This window comes from Lontra canadensis, unplaced genomic scaffold (assembly GCF_010015895.1).
Source record: "Lontra canadensis isolate GAN:19392208 unplaced genomic scaffold, GSC_riverotter_1.0 scaffold631, whole genome shotgun sequence".
NCBI lineage: Eukaryota > Metazoa > Chordata > Mammalia > Carnivora > Mustelidae > Lontra > Lontra canadensis.
In genome coordinates this window covers 4,863-20,544 of record NW_022631615.1, presented here as the reverse complement: position 1 = coordinate 20,544, position 15,682 = coordinate 4,863, and the positions used below count along the sequence as shown (strand labels likewise).

At 39.4% G+C, this 15,682-nt stretch overlaps 1 long non-coding RNA gene across 1 annotated transcript in view; it reads left to right on the top strand.

Moving 5' to 3' along the window:
• Positions 1–15,451, top strand: part of LOC116863159 — a 36,618-nt gene extending 21,167 nt beyond the window's left edge. The window contains exon 3 of the long non-coding RNA XR_004381775.1: positions 15,397–15,451. This is a non-coding gene — a long non-coding RNA (uncharacterized LOC116863159). The remainder of the gene's footprint in view (positions 1–15,396) is intronic.
• The last annotated feature ends 231 nt before the right edge of the window (positions 15,452–15,682 follow it).

Here is a 15,682-nt window from a genome sequence, read left to right as displayed (position 1 = left end):
TTACAAAAGTAGTTAATATTTATTGTAGAAAATCTAGAAAGTGTTTAGCTAAGCTGAAAAAAGTTTTTTTTCCAGCAAAAATATTCTTTAAGTTTTGATTCTAATTTCAGTTAGTTAACATACAGTATTATATTAGTTTCAAGTGTACAAAATAGTGATCGGACACTTCTCTACCTCACCCGGTGCTCATCAGGACAAGGGCCCTCCTTAATCCCCTTCACCTGTTTCACCCATCCCCCTACCCACCTCCCTTCTGGTAACCAGCAGTGTGTTCTCTAGCATTAAGAGTCTGTTTCTTGGCTTGTTTTTTCCCCCCTTTGTTTTGTTTCTTGAATTCCACATATGAGTGAAATCATATGGTATTTGTCTTTCTCTGACTGACTCATTTTGTTTAGCATTATAGACTCTGGCTCCATCCATGTCATTGCAAGTGGCAAGATTTTGTTCCTTTTTATGGCTGAGTAATATTCCACTGCAGGCACATATGTGCAGGCATGCACGTGTACACACACACACACACACACACACACACACACACACCACCTCTTGTTTATCATTTCATCAGTCAGTGGACATTTGGTCTCTTTCCATAATTTGGCTATTGTAGATAATGCTGCTATAAACATTGGGGTGCATGCACCCCTTCAAATCAGTAGTTTTGTATCCTTTGGATTAATACCCAATAGTGCATTTGCTGAGTCAACTGCTGGGTAGTTCTATTTTTAACTTTTTTAAAGATTTATTTACTTATTTGACAGAGATCAGAAGTAAGCAGAGCAGCAGGCAGAGGGAGAGGGGAAGCAGGCTCCCTGCTGAGCAGAGAGCCCAATGCAGGCTCGATCCTAGGACCCTGAGATCACGACCTGGGCCGAAGGCAGAGGCTTAACCCACTGAGCCACCCAGGTGCCCCTATTTTTAACTTTTTGAGGACCCTCCATACTGTCTTCCACAGAGGCTGCACCAGTCTGCATTTCCACCAACAGTAAAAGAGGGTTCCTTTTTCTCCACATCCTCACCAACACCCATTGTTTCTTGTCCTTTTAATTTTAGCCATTCTGACAGGTGTGAGCTGATATCTCATTGTGGTTTTGATTTGCATTTCCCTGATGATTAGTGATGTTAAGCATTTTTTCATGTATCAATTGGCCATCTATATGTCCTCTTTGGAGAAATGTCTCTTCATGTCTTCTGCCCATTTTTTAATCGAATGATTTGTTTTTTGGGGGGTTTTGAGTTGTATAAAGTTCTTTGTAGATTTTGTTTACTAATCCTTTATCAGATATGTCATTTGCAAATATCTTCTCCTATTCCACAGGTTGTCTTTTAGTTTTGTTGATTGTTTTCTTTCCTGTGCAGAAGCTTTTTATTTTGATGTCCCAGTGTTTTATTTTTCCTTTTATATCCTTTGCCTTAGGAAACATATCTAGAAAGAAGCTGCTACAGCTGATGTTAAAGAGGTTACTGCCTTTGTTCTCTTCTAGGATTTTTAAAAAAGATTTTATTTATTTATTTGGCCGAGAGAGATCACAAGTAGGCAGAGAGGCAGGCAGAAGGAGAGGGGGAAGCAGGCTCTCTGCTGAGCAGAGAGCCCGATGTGGGGCTTGATCCCAAGACCCTGAGATCATGACCTGGGCTGAAGGCAGAGGCTTAACCCACTGAGCCACCCAGGCGCTCCTCTTCTAGGACTTTTATGGTTACAGGTCTCACCTTAAAGTCTTTCATTCATTTTGAATTTATTTTTGTGTGTGGCATAAGAAAGTGGTCCAGTTTCTTTCTTCTGCATGTTGCTGTCTAGTTTTCCCAATACCATTTGTTGAACAGATTGCCCTTTACCCATTGGATATTCTTTCCTGTTTTGTTGAGGGTTAATTATGATATAGTTGTGGATTTATTTCTGGATTTTTCTATTCTGTTCCACTGATCTACGTTTCTATTTTTGTGCCAATATACTGTTTTGATGGCTACAGCTTTGTAATATCACTTGAGGTCTGGAATTATGTGTGATGTCTCTAGTTTTGCTTTTCTTTTTCAAGATTGTTGTGGCTATTTAGGGTCTTTTGTGGTTTCATACAAACATCAGGATTGTTGGTTCTACCTCTGTGAAAAATGTTGGTGGTATTTTATTAGGGGTGGCATTAAATATATAGATTGCTTTGGGTAGTATGGACATTTTAACAATATTTGTTCTTCTGTTCCATGAGTGTGGAATGTCCTTCCATTTCTCTAATTCATCTTCAATTTCTTTCATCAGTGTTTTATAGTTTTCAGGTTACAGGTCTTTCACCTCTTTGGTTAGGTTTATTCCTAGGTATCTTACTATTTTGGGTGCAATTGTAAATGGAATTGCTTTCTTAATTTCTCTTTCACTGGTTCATTATTGGCATAGTGAAATGCAACAGATTTCTATACATTGATTTTGTATTCTATCACTTTACCAAATTCATTTATCAGTTCTGTTAGTTTTTTTGGTGGAGTATTTTGGGTTTTCTATGTAGAGTATCGTGTCTTCTGCAAACAGTTGAAGTTTTACTTGTCCTTACCAAATTGGATGCCGTTTATTTCTTTTTGTTGTCTGATTGCTGTGGCTCGGACTTCTAGTACTATGTCGAAAGAAGTGGTAAGAGTAGACATCCTTGACTTATTGCTGATCTTCAGCAAAAAGTTCTCAGTTCCTTACCATTGAGGATGATGTTGGCTGTGGGTTTTTCATAGATGGCTTTTATTATGTTGACATATGTTCTTTTTAAATCTACTTTTGTTGATGATTTTTATCGTGAATGGATGTAGTACTTTGTCAAATGCTTTTTCTGTGCCTACCGAAATGATCCTATGCTTATCCTTTCTCTTATTGATGTGATATATCATGTTGATTGATTTGCAAATGTTGAAACACCCTTATGACCCAGAAATAAGTCCCACTTGATCAAGGTGAATGATTTTTTAAGTTTACTGTTGAATTCAGTTTGCTAGTATTTTATTGAGTATTTTTAAATCTGCGTTCATCAGGGATATTGCCCTGTAGTTTTCTTTTTTAGTGGCACCTTTATCTGGTTTTGGTATCAGGATAATGTTGGCCTCATAGAATGAATTTGGAAGTTTTCGTTCCTTTTCTGTTTTTTTTTGGAATAGTTTGAGAAGAATAGTTGATTCTTCTTTAAATGTTTGGTAGAATTTGCCCTTGAAGGCATCTGGTCCCTAATGTTAGTTTGTTGGGAGTTTTGTTTTGTTTTGTTTTTTACTCAGTTTCTTTGCGGTTATCTATCTGTTCAAATTTTCTATTTCTTCCTGTTTCAGTTTTGGCAGTTTATATGTTTCTAGGAATTTATCCATTTCTTCTAGGTTGTCCAACTTGTTGGCACATATCTTTTCATAATACTCTCTAATGATTGTTTGTATATCTCTGGTGTTGATTGTTATCTCTCCTCTCTCATTTGTGATTTTATTTATTCAAGTCCTTTCCCTTTTTTTCTTAGTAAGTCTGGCCAGAGATTTATCAACATTATTGATTTTTTTCAAAGAACAAGCTACTGGTTTCATTGATCTGTTTTTTGTTTTTACTTTCTATATCATTTATTTCTGCTCTCGTCTTTATTATTTCCTTCCTTCTGCTGGTTTTAGGTCTTGTTTGTTCTTCTTTTTCTATCTCCTTTAGGTGTAAGGTTAGGTTGTTTATTTGAGATTTTCCTTGCTTCTCGAGGTAGACCTGTATTGCTGTTTCTTACCTTTTGGGACTTCTTTTGCTACATTCCAAAGGTTTTGGACTGTTGTGTTTTCATGTTCATTTGCTTCCATGTATTTTTTTTATTTCTTCTTTTATTTCCTGGTTGACCCATTCATTCTTTAGTAGCATGTTGTTTAACCTCCATGTATTTGTGGCCTTTCTAGATTTTTTTCTTGTGGTTGATTTCTAGTTTCATAGTGTTGTGGTCAGAAAAGACGCATGGTATGACTTGGATCTTCTTAAATTCGTTGAGGCTAATTTTGTAGGGTAATATGTGATCTATTCTGGAGAATGTTCTGAGTACACTTGAAAAGAATGTGTATTTTGCTGTTTTAGGGTGGAATGTTCTGAATATATCTGTTAAGTCCATCTGGTCCAGTGCGTCATTCAAAGCCATTGTTTTCTTGTGAGTTTTGTTTAAATGATTTGTCTACTGATGTAACTGGGGTGTTAAAGTCCCCTACTATTATTGTATTATTATTGATGTGTTCCTTTACACTTTTTATTAACTGTTTTATGTATTTAGGTGCTCCTGTGTTGGGTGCATATTTACAATAGTTGTATCTTCTTGTTGGGTTATCCCCTTTATTCTTATGTAACGCTCTTCTTTGTCTTTTGTTACAGTCTTTGTTTTAAAGTCTGTTTTGTCCAATATAAGTATTGCTCCCTTTGCTTTCTTTTGACATCCATTTGCATGATGGATGTTTCCACATCCTCTCACTTTCAATCTGCAGGTGTCTTTAGGTCTAAAATGAGTCTCTTGTAGGCAGCATATAGATGAGATGGGTCTTGTATTTTTTTTTTAATTCATTCTGACACCCTATGCCTTTTGATTGGAGCATTTAGTCCGTTTATATTCAAAATGATTATCGATGGAATGTATTTACTGCCATTTTATTCCTTCTTTTGTAATTGTTTCTGAAGATTTTCTCTGCTTCTTTCTTGTCTTTCTTTCATATTTTTAAGCTAAAATATATTAAAGTTTTTGCCCTTATTTAAAGATTTTGTTGAATACCTCTCAAGCTTATGTTTATCTACGCATTTAAAATGGAAACTAGGGGTGCCTGGGTGGTGCAGTTGGTAAATGTCCAACTCTTGGTTTCAACTGAGGTCATGATCTCAGAGTCATGAGATCAAGCCCTGTGTTGGGCTCCATGCTCGGCATGGAGTCTGCTTGAGGGTCTCTCTCCTTCTTCCCCTCCTGCTCTTACTCTTTCTCTGTCTGTGAAATAAATAAATAAATATTTTTAAAAAATTAAAACTAAATATGGACTCATCCAATAATGCTGCCCCCCAAACATTGTAACATGAATATTGTCTCCATTTATTACATATAATACTAAGTTATCATGTATAGTATTCCACCAAATAAAAACACATTGATTTCTTTAATTTCTTAAAAAAAAAGATTATTTACTTATTTAACAGAGAGAGACATAGCGAGAGAGAACACAAGCAGGGGGAGTGGGAGATGGAGAAGCAGGCTTCTCTCCAAGCAGGGAGGCTGATGCGGGGCTCGATCCCAAGACTCTGGGATCATGACCTGAGCCGAAGGCAGATGCCTAATGACTGAGCCACCCAGATGCCCCTCTTCAGTTAATTTCCTACCAATAGATGCTTAGGCTATTTGCTTTTCTGTTTAAAAAAAAAAAAAACTCTGTGGTAAGTTTTGTGTCTATGTTTTTATGCAAATCTGAGTCTATTTCTTTAGAGTAAATTCCTAGATGTGGAGGAATTGCCAAGTCTAATGGTATGTCCATTTTAGGTTTTTTTAAAAAAAAATTATGCAACTTCTCTTGAGAAAAGTGGTACCAGTTCATATTTCCATTAACAACAGATGAGATGGTTTTCTTTTATTGAGTTATGCATTGTACAGATGCTGTTGGAGGAGATGAAAGAGACTTTTGTTGTTGTTGAATTGACATAAGAGAAAATATTAGTCATATTTTCATTCTTAAGACCATTATCTCAAACCCAGATATGGCTCAGGGAACTCAGACAAACATTTGCTGAATATCTATTATATTCCCAGGCCTGGGCTAAACATCACAGCCTTTAGTGTCAGTTTTGAATACCTAGTACAGCAGTTGTGTAACAACTGTTGGCATAATAGTAGAATAGGAGATACTGAGCTTTATAGCAGGAGGAAATTTGTGTTTTCTCTGCCAGATGGTGAACTGGATCATCTGTGTCAGCATCACTTGGGATAAATGAACATTACCGGGTCCCACCCCTAAGCTGTGGAATCAAACACTGGGTATAGGCCCAGCAATTTATATTTTAAGAAGATTTTAACCATCAAATGTCTGCTAGCTGCTGAAGTTTGAGAACCCCTGAGGTATAAAAATGCAGCAAATGCAAAAGAGGTCAACTTGTTTGGGTAAAGGTAGAGGACTAACTTGTCTTGGTTGCCTGGGACTGTCCTAATTTTAACACTGAAAATTCTGTATCCCAGGAGCTTCCTCAGACTTGGGCAAATAGGATGGTTCATCACACTGGTAAAAGAGAGGAGGTTCTCTTTGTTGCAGCCTGAAGGTGGTTATGGCAGAAAAAGAACAGAAGGGCCAGAAGAGGAAGTTTCAAGATGGAGGGCAGATTTTAGAATCTGCTTTCTGCTTGTCAGTTCTAGGCTGATAGATACAGTGGCAGGAGGTTACCTGTAGGAAGCCAGCAGATGGCTAAGGCATCTTGCTGAATCCCTTGACATGAGTCACAGCTGTTAGTACTGGATACTTTCTGGAAGGGGGAAGGCTGGCATTCACCAAACTACGGCAAGATGCCAAATTGAAAAAAAAAAAAAAGAGCCACTATTACTCTTAGCAGTGATGACAATGAAATTCTTTACAGCAGAAAATATAACCAGAAGTGCTTTGTAGTTACAGCAATTTCCATGTCCCAACTGATGGTCTCCTAGATTCTGAAAGAATGCTATCCGGCTTATCTGATTATGAGAACGAAACCTAAAGAAGACGTAACATTCATGCCCTCTTAGTGTGAGCGTTCATTCTGGATTTTCCAAAGCAGTTGAAATTAAAACTGGTTTTGTCCTTGTACAGTGATAATTTGTTAACCATGTAAAGTTTCAGTTTTGAAAGTATATCTGCAAAATTGTAAGAAAAATATCTGATTATATGTTACAAACACAGTATTGAGAAGTGGTGAAGAGAGGAGAATGAGACGAGAGGGCTGTTTTAAATACATGAGTAAATACATGAGTTCTTTTTCCTAAACCAAGAGTTCTGAATTTCTTGGCATAATGGAATCACCTGAGGTGCTTTTAAAACATACATACATTCAAGGTTCCATCCCAGAGATTATGGCTTGGTAGGTCTGGGCAGGGCCTTTGATGTGGGTCTACTTTTTAAAAGCTTCCCAAGGGATTCTGAGGTACAGTTGGGATTGAGAATCTTTACCCTGACCTAAACCAGTAGGTCTCAACTAGCATGCACTAGAATAACCTGGGACACCTGCTGAAAACTCCGCACCCCCCGCCCCCAGAGTTCCTGACTCAGCAGGTCTGGTGTGGGGCCCAATAATTTGTGTTTCTAATAAGCATCCAGGTGATGTTGATGCGGCTGGGCCATGACCACATATCAAGTGTCATTCTCTTAAACCATTCCTACCTCAAACCTCAACTGATGTCACTGATCGTATCTTTTAGTCATTAGTGTAGACATGTGTATAGCTCCCCCTCTCCCAAAACACCTCTATGTGTCTTTACTGAATTTAAAACAAATGTCAATGAAAACATACACTTTAGAGAGCTTTGGTATCAGTTTACCTTTTTAGATATTACAATACAGAATTTTTTTTGTTACATCTCTTTTCCTTCCCTAGATAGTAGGTTCTTTAAGGACATTTGTATGTTCACAGCTTCCCTTTGTGGCTTGGAACATCACAGGTGCTTCGTAAATGTCAGCGGCCAGTGATTATGTGTACAAGTGGCATCATCATAACCAAACTCAGCTCTTCCTGGTAGTTTTTATAATGATATTTTAATTATATTAACGTCTCCAAAAATTGGGTCCTAAAATACATTCATTTAGTGAGCTGTAGAACTAGGAGCTATTATTGCATAGGACAAGTAAAATAATCAAGCCAGCAGAAGTAACTACAAGTGAATCTCACCAAGAAGTATAATAATGTCGCTAAGATGATACATCAGCAGTAAGTCCCGAAATGTAGATTGATACAAGGATTAGCTCAGTAATGCAAGCATATACTTAAGACTTTTGAAAATAATAGTCATAACATACACTAGAATAGTCATGTTAATACATTAGTGAATCCATGCGAAAGACTAAACATCCTGTTATTTGACAAAATTAATAATACATTGTATTGATACTGTCAGCCCCTTAGCAAAAATACCACAAACACCCATAGTGAAAAGAAAACAGACACAGGTACACACTCAGTGGAAAATCCAAGTACCTCCCGGGAGAAAGCAGCTATAGCAAATATGAAAATGGATTGAATTAAAGAGGTCGGTATGTACTTTGGCTTGCACATTCTCTGGCCCATCGGATTTTTCTTTAGAATCCTGTCCTCCCCGCAACCCCTGCCCATCTGCAACACCTTCTTTTGAACTGAACCTTTATCATTTGGCCCTGGATGTGCCTCTTCTGCCCTAGAGGCTGCTGGAGGGATCCTAACTGAACAAATTCACTAATGCTAGTTTCTTTAAAGAAGTCAAAAGATAGATTGAATTTAAGAATGAACTGCTCCCAAATTTAGTTGAGTCTGAGTTGTCTTCCATTGTATTAGTATATTTACAAAAGTTTGCTATAGAGAAAGGGAAGAAGCTTACAGTCTAGTCTGGGTTTTAACGCCTGGCAAGTGAAAGTTGGAGGCCTCCCATTTTGTTAAATCTGACCAAACATGGAAACAACAGGAAAAGATGGTTGAGTCTGAGCACAGTTTTCTTAAAAGAATCACCATTTTTAAGTGTCAATGTTAAAAAAAAATCCCTCAAGCTTCCACATAACATAATACCTTGGAAAGTCACGCTTTCAAAATATTGCTGTATGATAACTTCACTGTATCATAGGCTTTTATGGGTATGAAACTTAATGTGGCAGTTACATGAAAGCATGCAAAGGATGTAGGGAAAAGAGAATATAGTCATCCAGTACTGTTGGGACCAAAGGACTCTGATCTAAACCAGCATTTTGTCTGATTTCTCTTTTCAGCACATGTCACAACCATAGAAAGGGAGCATATTCTACTTTATTCCTTGGCCATAGGGAGGGCTAAGAGTACACAGGGGTAATGGAACTTTCAGGGAGCTGGACAGGGCTTTTCATCTTGTTAAAATCTGCATTTTAAAATGAGAATCTATTGGGGGGAAAACTACCGTATCCACGTATCTGCCAACCTCAGAACTATACTAGTTCTGCCATAAATGCAAGAGAATGGAATCAATCAAGTCCTTAATCTAGAAGGAAAAACAACTTGAATAATGGAACATATCTCTGTTCTGGTATTGCGTATGGAAAGTTCAGGAAGTAGCATGTTGATGATACCAATAGTAGCATGTAATGTTTTCCACTTTGGCTAATGATATATACTCATAATCATAGGTAATGCTTAACCCCGATTATACCTTCAAGTTTCACAAGGTGCAGATTCCATTCCCTCAACAGATATTTACTGAGTGCTTATCACATGCCAGCTAGTGTTCTGGCTCTACAGATAATGCAGTGAAAGCATAGTGAAAATAAAAATCCCTTTTGTTATGGAGCTTGCTTTTTAGTTGGGAGAAAGACAGTAACTTATACAAAGGAAATACAATGTAGAGTATTATAGACGATGGCATTATGGTGAGACATAAAGCAAGAAAGGGGTAGGATAACACCCCTTTCCTTTAAAAAGCACTGGGGAAGGCCTGAATGAGAAGTTGACATTTGAATAAATATCTGAAGCAAGCTGTGCAGATAGTAGTGGAAAGAAAGCTCCAGCATTGGTAAAGAGGAGTGGAGAGAAGGGAAATTATTGATTTTGTTCATGTCTCTTCATACAGTATGAATTTTGCTATCCCTGAGTATGTATGTATTTTTGCTTTCTTGCATCTGAGCTATGGGATAATGGACTAATTTTGTTTTCCTCTCCTCATTTGTCTATACTAAAGAACCTAACTGGTGCGATTTTCCTGTAACAAAATAGATACTGAAACTGAAATGTGCTGACACATTTAAGTTTCCTTGGAAAGCTGTTGCTACAGTTAAGATGTAACTTTGTGACTTCAAAGGCCGAAAAGTTGAACCTGCCTGAATTAATTGCCCAGTGAATATGGTCGGTTCTTTGGCAGTCAGGTCTGTCCTAAACAAAAGCCCTCAAGGTTAGTCAGTTATTCACTGATGTGGGAGTTGTAGGGAAACTCCAGCAAAAAAGGAAGGTTTGACTCCAGTAGAAAGCCGAAAGCAGGCCTTAGTAGTGTTGCTGGGTGCAGATCTGAGAAAGAGAAATTATTAGTAACAAACAATGAGGTTATTACAACATATAGATAAGAATATTTTCCTTTGTCAGAATTTTAGTCTTTTGAATTACATACCAACAACTTGTATTTTTGCTTGAAATGGGAATGAAATTTGCTGGTATTGACAAATGCCAGAGGAAAATGCTATTATGTAAGCTTAGTGAACTGTTAAGTTTTTGTATAACCTTTAGAAGAATTTTCTACAATGTGTACACATTTCTATAAGAGTTAATGTTCATTACACAAGTTGATTACCTTTGACTAGTTAAAATTTACAATACTACATCTATGTCCAAAATCCCTTTAACCAGTCATCACCTTCTAGTCCCCATTAGCTCCAGGAAGCAGTCCTTATGATCCCTTTGATATGTATTTTACAGACCTTTTCTGTGCATTTGCATTCATGTACTACGTGGATACGGTACTTATTTTAAAAATAGAAATGGTATTTATATATCTGATTCTGTGCTTTGCTTTATTTTAACAACATGTCTTGGGAGATATTTTCTGTGCTAGAATATTAAGACCTGCCTCTTTCTTTTTGTTTGCTGCAGAGCAGTCCATAGTACAGTTATGCCATAATTAAGTCATTTTTTTCCTGTTGGATATCTGGCTTGCGGCACACTTTTCTCAATTACAGCGATGCAGCAATGAACATATTTGGCCATGACTCCACAGTACACATGAACCAGTGATTGGGCAGCGGCTCTTGAAGTGTGCCTCCTAGATCAGCAGCTTCGGCATCACAAGGGAACTTGTTAAAGGCGCAAATTCTTAGCCTCTTTTCTAGACTTACTAACTCAGAAACTCTGGGAGTGGGGCCCGTCAGTCTGTTCCATTAAGCCCTCTAGGTCATTCTGATGCCTGATAAAATTTGAAGACCACTGGCAGGAATGTATATGTGTCCATATACACATATACATTCCTGCCAGGAATCTATGTGTCCATAGATCTATGTGTCCATATACACATCTACATGTCCATATACACATAGATGCCCACATGTACCTACACAGTTAGTCCTGCTATAATGCGACACACAAGTTCCTAAATGTCACTATGTTATGCAGAATTGTGCAATAAAAGCCACAGTTTTATGAGAAAAATGGAGTTAGGAACACAACAATCAAAAACACGATCAATGACACATGAAAACAAGAGCCAGCAGCCTAATAAAAATGATAGTACAGGGGCGCCTGGGTGGCCCAGTTGGTTAAGCCTCCGACTCTTGATTTCAGCTCAGGTCCTGATCTCAGGGCCCTGAGATTGAGCCCCACAGCAGGCGCTGGGCTCAGCAGGAAGTCTGCTTCTCTCCCTCTGCCCCTCCCCCCGCTCGCACCATCGCCCGCGCATGCTCGCACGCTCTCTCTCTCTCTCTCTCTCAAAGTAGATCTTAAAAAAACGATAGCACAGTCTTACAGGTGTTAAATGAGTAAATACATGAATACTACAGTAAATATGGCATTTTCCCCTGGAAAGACTTGAAGTTGGCCTGTGGAAGTGGGTGCTGGAGGAGCTTGTGCGTTAGTGTGTCATGGTTGAAGGAGGGTGAGCTGAAGTTGGAAGGACATTTGAACACCAGGCATGGCTGGCTGGGGCTTCTAACACAGGGGGCAAACTGAGGTAACTAACTGGCCCGCGTTGGGATGTGTGCGTTTTGTGTATTCCTGTGTGGCTCAGTTCATTTAGTGCATTTCTTGCTTTCATCTAGCATTTCTGGAGGACAAAATCACACATAAGCAAATGTGAAATTGGGAGTTAGGCCCCAGTTTTTTCCCCAGTGTATCAGTCACCTTTGAGCAAATTTGCCTCTTCCAGGAAAGCGTTACAGCAGACCTGACTCTGTGTACCTATGCATATGTTTATACATATGCTTTGCAGAAAAGGACCACATACACGACTGAATGCAGTTTTTTTTGCTTAATATTTTTTTCCACTTAATATCTTTTAGGTTTTTTTTCCATGTCAGCTGATAGTTACTTATTTTATAGAAGTGGCATTTAAAGCATTAAGAGGGGGCGCCTGGGTGGTTCAGTGGGTTGAGCCTCTGTCTTTGGCTCAGGTCATGATCTCAGAGTCCTGGGATTGGGTCCTGCATCGGGCTCTCTGCTCGGCAGGGAGCCTGCTTCCTCCCTCTCTCTGCCTGCCTGTCTGCCTGCTTGTGATCTCTGTCTGTCAAATAAATAAATGAAATCTTAAAAAAAAAAATAAAGCATTAAGAGATGACTAAATTGCTCATGAAAATGCTTGCAACAGTTTATGCTCACACCAGCATCCTTCCTACATCCTGGCCAGTATTACCCATTACCAACTGACTAATTTTTGCCAGTCTAATAGTTACATTTTTTTTTCTTTCTCTCCCTCCCTCTCTCTTCTCATGTGGATATCTCCATGTTTGTATGCATAATGTGTCTGTATGTAATATGGATGCAAGCACATGGATGTGTGTACATACACACATTTACATTGTGAGGGTGCCTCCCATAAATATACTGATAGGAAAAGGAGCTTTAAGAAAAAGGCTTTAAAAGTGTGAAACTGGGGGTACCTGGGTGGGTCAGTGGGTTAAAGCCTCTGCCTTCGGCTCAGGTCATGATCCCAGGGTCCGGGGATCGAGCCCCGCATGGGGCTCTCTCCTCAGTGGGGAGCCTGCTTCTCCCCTCTCTCTGCCTGCCTCTGCCTTCTTCTGATCTCTGTCTGTCAAATGAATAAATAAAATCTTTAAAAAAAAGTGTGAAACTGGTGACACAGTGCTAAAATGTGGGGGGGGGAGAAAAGAAATAAAATGGATTTGCAAAAAAAAAAAACAACCCACCAAAATGCACAAGAAAAGCCTGTTAAAAAGGGAGAGAATTCCCTGTTTATTTAACTATTTTTTACTTATACCTTTGTGAAATACAGCTTACCCACTTCCTGAGATAAGATACTGAGCTGGTGCTGTTGGGCTTTATCTATCACTCTGGCAGGCAGACACCTCCACACCTGCAGCTTACGCTGTGAAGCCATTCAGTTCAGCAACACAGCCGTAAGGGTGTCAGATTCTTGTGTTGATCAGTGGAGGGTTCCCTGGCCCCGAAAGGCTGAGCAGATCCAGCTGCCCTGAGGCATGCGATGGCCAAAGCCTGCGAGTCGGGGGACCCCTGACAGCAAAAGCCATAGAAACGGAGGAGCGTGCAGGTGTCAGATGTCTTCCTGTAAAGAGGTTGGCAGTGGACAGAAGTGCTTCCAGCTGGCCACCGCACCAAGCAGGAACGCCGTAATGACTTCATAATTAGATCCCATTGGTTCATGATCATTGTTATTAGGAAATATCATTGCTTTTTGATGATGTATTATGTGAGATGAGACTTTCATATAAACACTGTGATTTGCATATATATGTAATATATATTTGCATATGTATCTCCAAGTTTGAATGACTTGCTACAAGTAATCACCGAAAGAGGATGGAATATTGATGTAACGATGCAAAAAAAAAAAAATCTAAGGCAATTTTAAAATGACGAAGATAAATATGATGTTGCCCCTTCAAAGTCATGTGTTTTCCTCTCTATGAAAGTAACAGGAAGAGAGAACTCCAGCTGGACCCACCTCTGTTTTTGCCATGAGGCTTTTGTCCCTTGAAATCTCAAACTGATATGAAGAAAATATAAAGAATGGGTATACGGAATTAACATTTCACTTCTAAACTAAGAATTTGCTTTCTCACCCTCGCTTCTCCTCCCAGTGTTGTAGTATCATCTCGTAGCTGGGGTGTAGACAGAATGTGGAGAGGAAGAGAGGGAAGAGAAAATATTTTAATCCTAAAAGAGCTTTCAGTCTCACTGGGGCTAGAGCAGTGGAGCAGGCGAGGGCATTGAAGAACGTGCTGCTCACTTGTCCTTGTCCTCGCTCTCTCTCTCTGGCTGTTGTGTCTTCTGTTACTATTGTTTGCATTCCGGATTGTTAAGACTTGGGAATGCAGCTCTCAGGATCAGCCCAGGGTGCCAGATCCAGTGGGGAGTTGCAATACCAAAGCAAAACATTTCTCCTGCTCATCTGCACCAAGCCGGCTACTTAATCTGCAAGGCCCAGTGCTGGATGAAAATATGGGGGCCCCCTGTTCAGAGAGCCAGAAGGAGTGCAGTTAAAGGTGCTCAAGTATGCAGCTTTGTCCTGCCTTCCGTGACCTTTCTCTAGACTCGTCAGGTTTTTTATTTGTTCTTTAATGTCATTGTTGAGTTGTAAGAAAAATCAACATTTTCAGCCATCAGCATAAGTTTACGGTTCATCTATATATTGTGCAATGTCAGTTTTAAATGAAAACGTAAGAGCTTTTAACTTGTGTGTGGAATGACCAAAATTTTACAGTTTGTATTTTGTAACCTATACACACATAGGAATTTTGTTCTTACCAGGCCAGTGGGAACACTGCCCAAAACGAACCCAGCAGCTTTGATGTTATTTCTTAATACATGTACATTCTACTCACGTTTTCTGCCTCTGGTTTACTGATGAGTAAGGGAGGACTGAAAGGAGAAGGAGCTGCGGGTCGTCCTGTCTTTCCTTTCCTTCTATGTAATTTTCAGTGTATGTGGTTGGCTAATACAGAGAAGTAGTAACTAAAGTAAGAAAGGATATGATAGGGTTCCTTGGTCATTCATGTTTCTTAGAATGCCACTGTCTCTTTTTTGGGCAATCAAATACTGGTTCCAATGGAAAGGGCCTCTGGAGGGCCCATCCATTCAGTCCTGGATGTCACACGCTTTGCCTGTACTCACTTTGCATCTCACTGGATTCCCACACATTGTGGGTCTAGTGGAGTTCTGCATGCAAGTGGGGCACCTAGGGGGGAGCCCCTTTGGCCACATAGGTTGTGTATCCATGTAGCTGGCCCTTTCTATATGAGGGAAAGCTGCTGGACAGCCAGAATCCTCCTGCACACACTGTATGAAGGAGTCCGGTTCACGGCAGGCTCGACAGTGTCAACAGAGTATTCATGCAAAGTGATGTCCTTGAAACTAATGTGATGCCCTTATTTCAAACTCTGTTGAATTAATATCATTTTAGAAACAGTTGACTCTCTTAGAGTGCTCCTAGCTCCATGAGGAGGACCTTTCAGATGGACATTTGGAACTTCCAGGCTAAAGCTTGAACCAAGTACTCGTCATCGAATCAATCTCTATATCCCTTACAATTTTGCCTATCTTTCTCCCAGGGTTTCCAGCGGGAGAGCTACAGAAGCCTTTTTTTTGGGGAACAGAATATCCTCGGTAAGTAAATGAATGAAGAATCCAGTTGTTGACAAGTAGGGGAGAACGTGCTGCTTTGGCAGAGAATAGAATATAAAGTCACAAAAAACAAAGCCAATGATGGTTCAGCACAAAGAGGGGCATGGAACCCAGTGTGGGTCAGTCGCCCTTTTCATCATTTTAGGTACTTGTCTTCCTGCTCTTTCTCCCACGGTGTATCTCTGGATAGGAGAGGCAACTTCTACACATGGA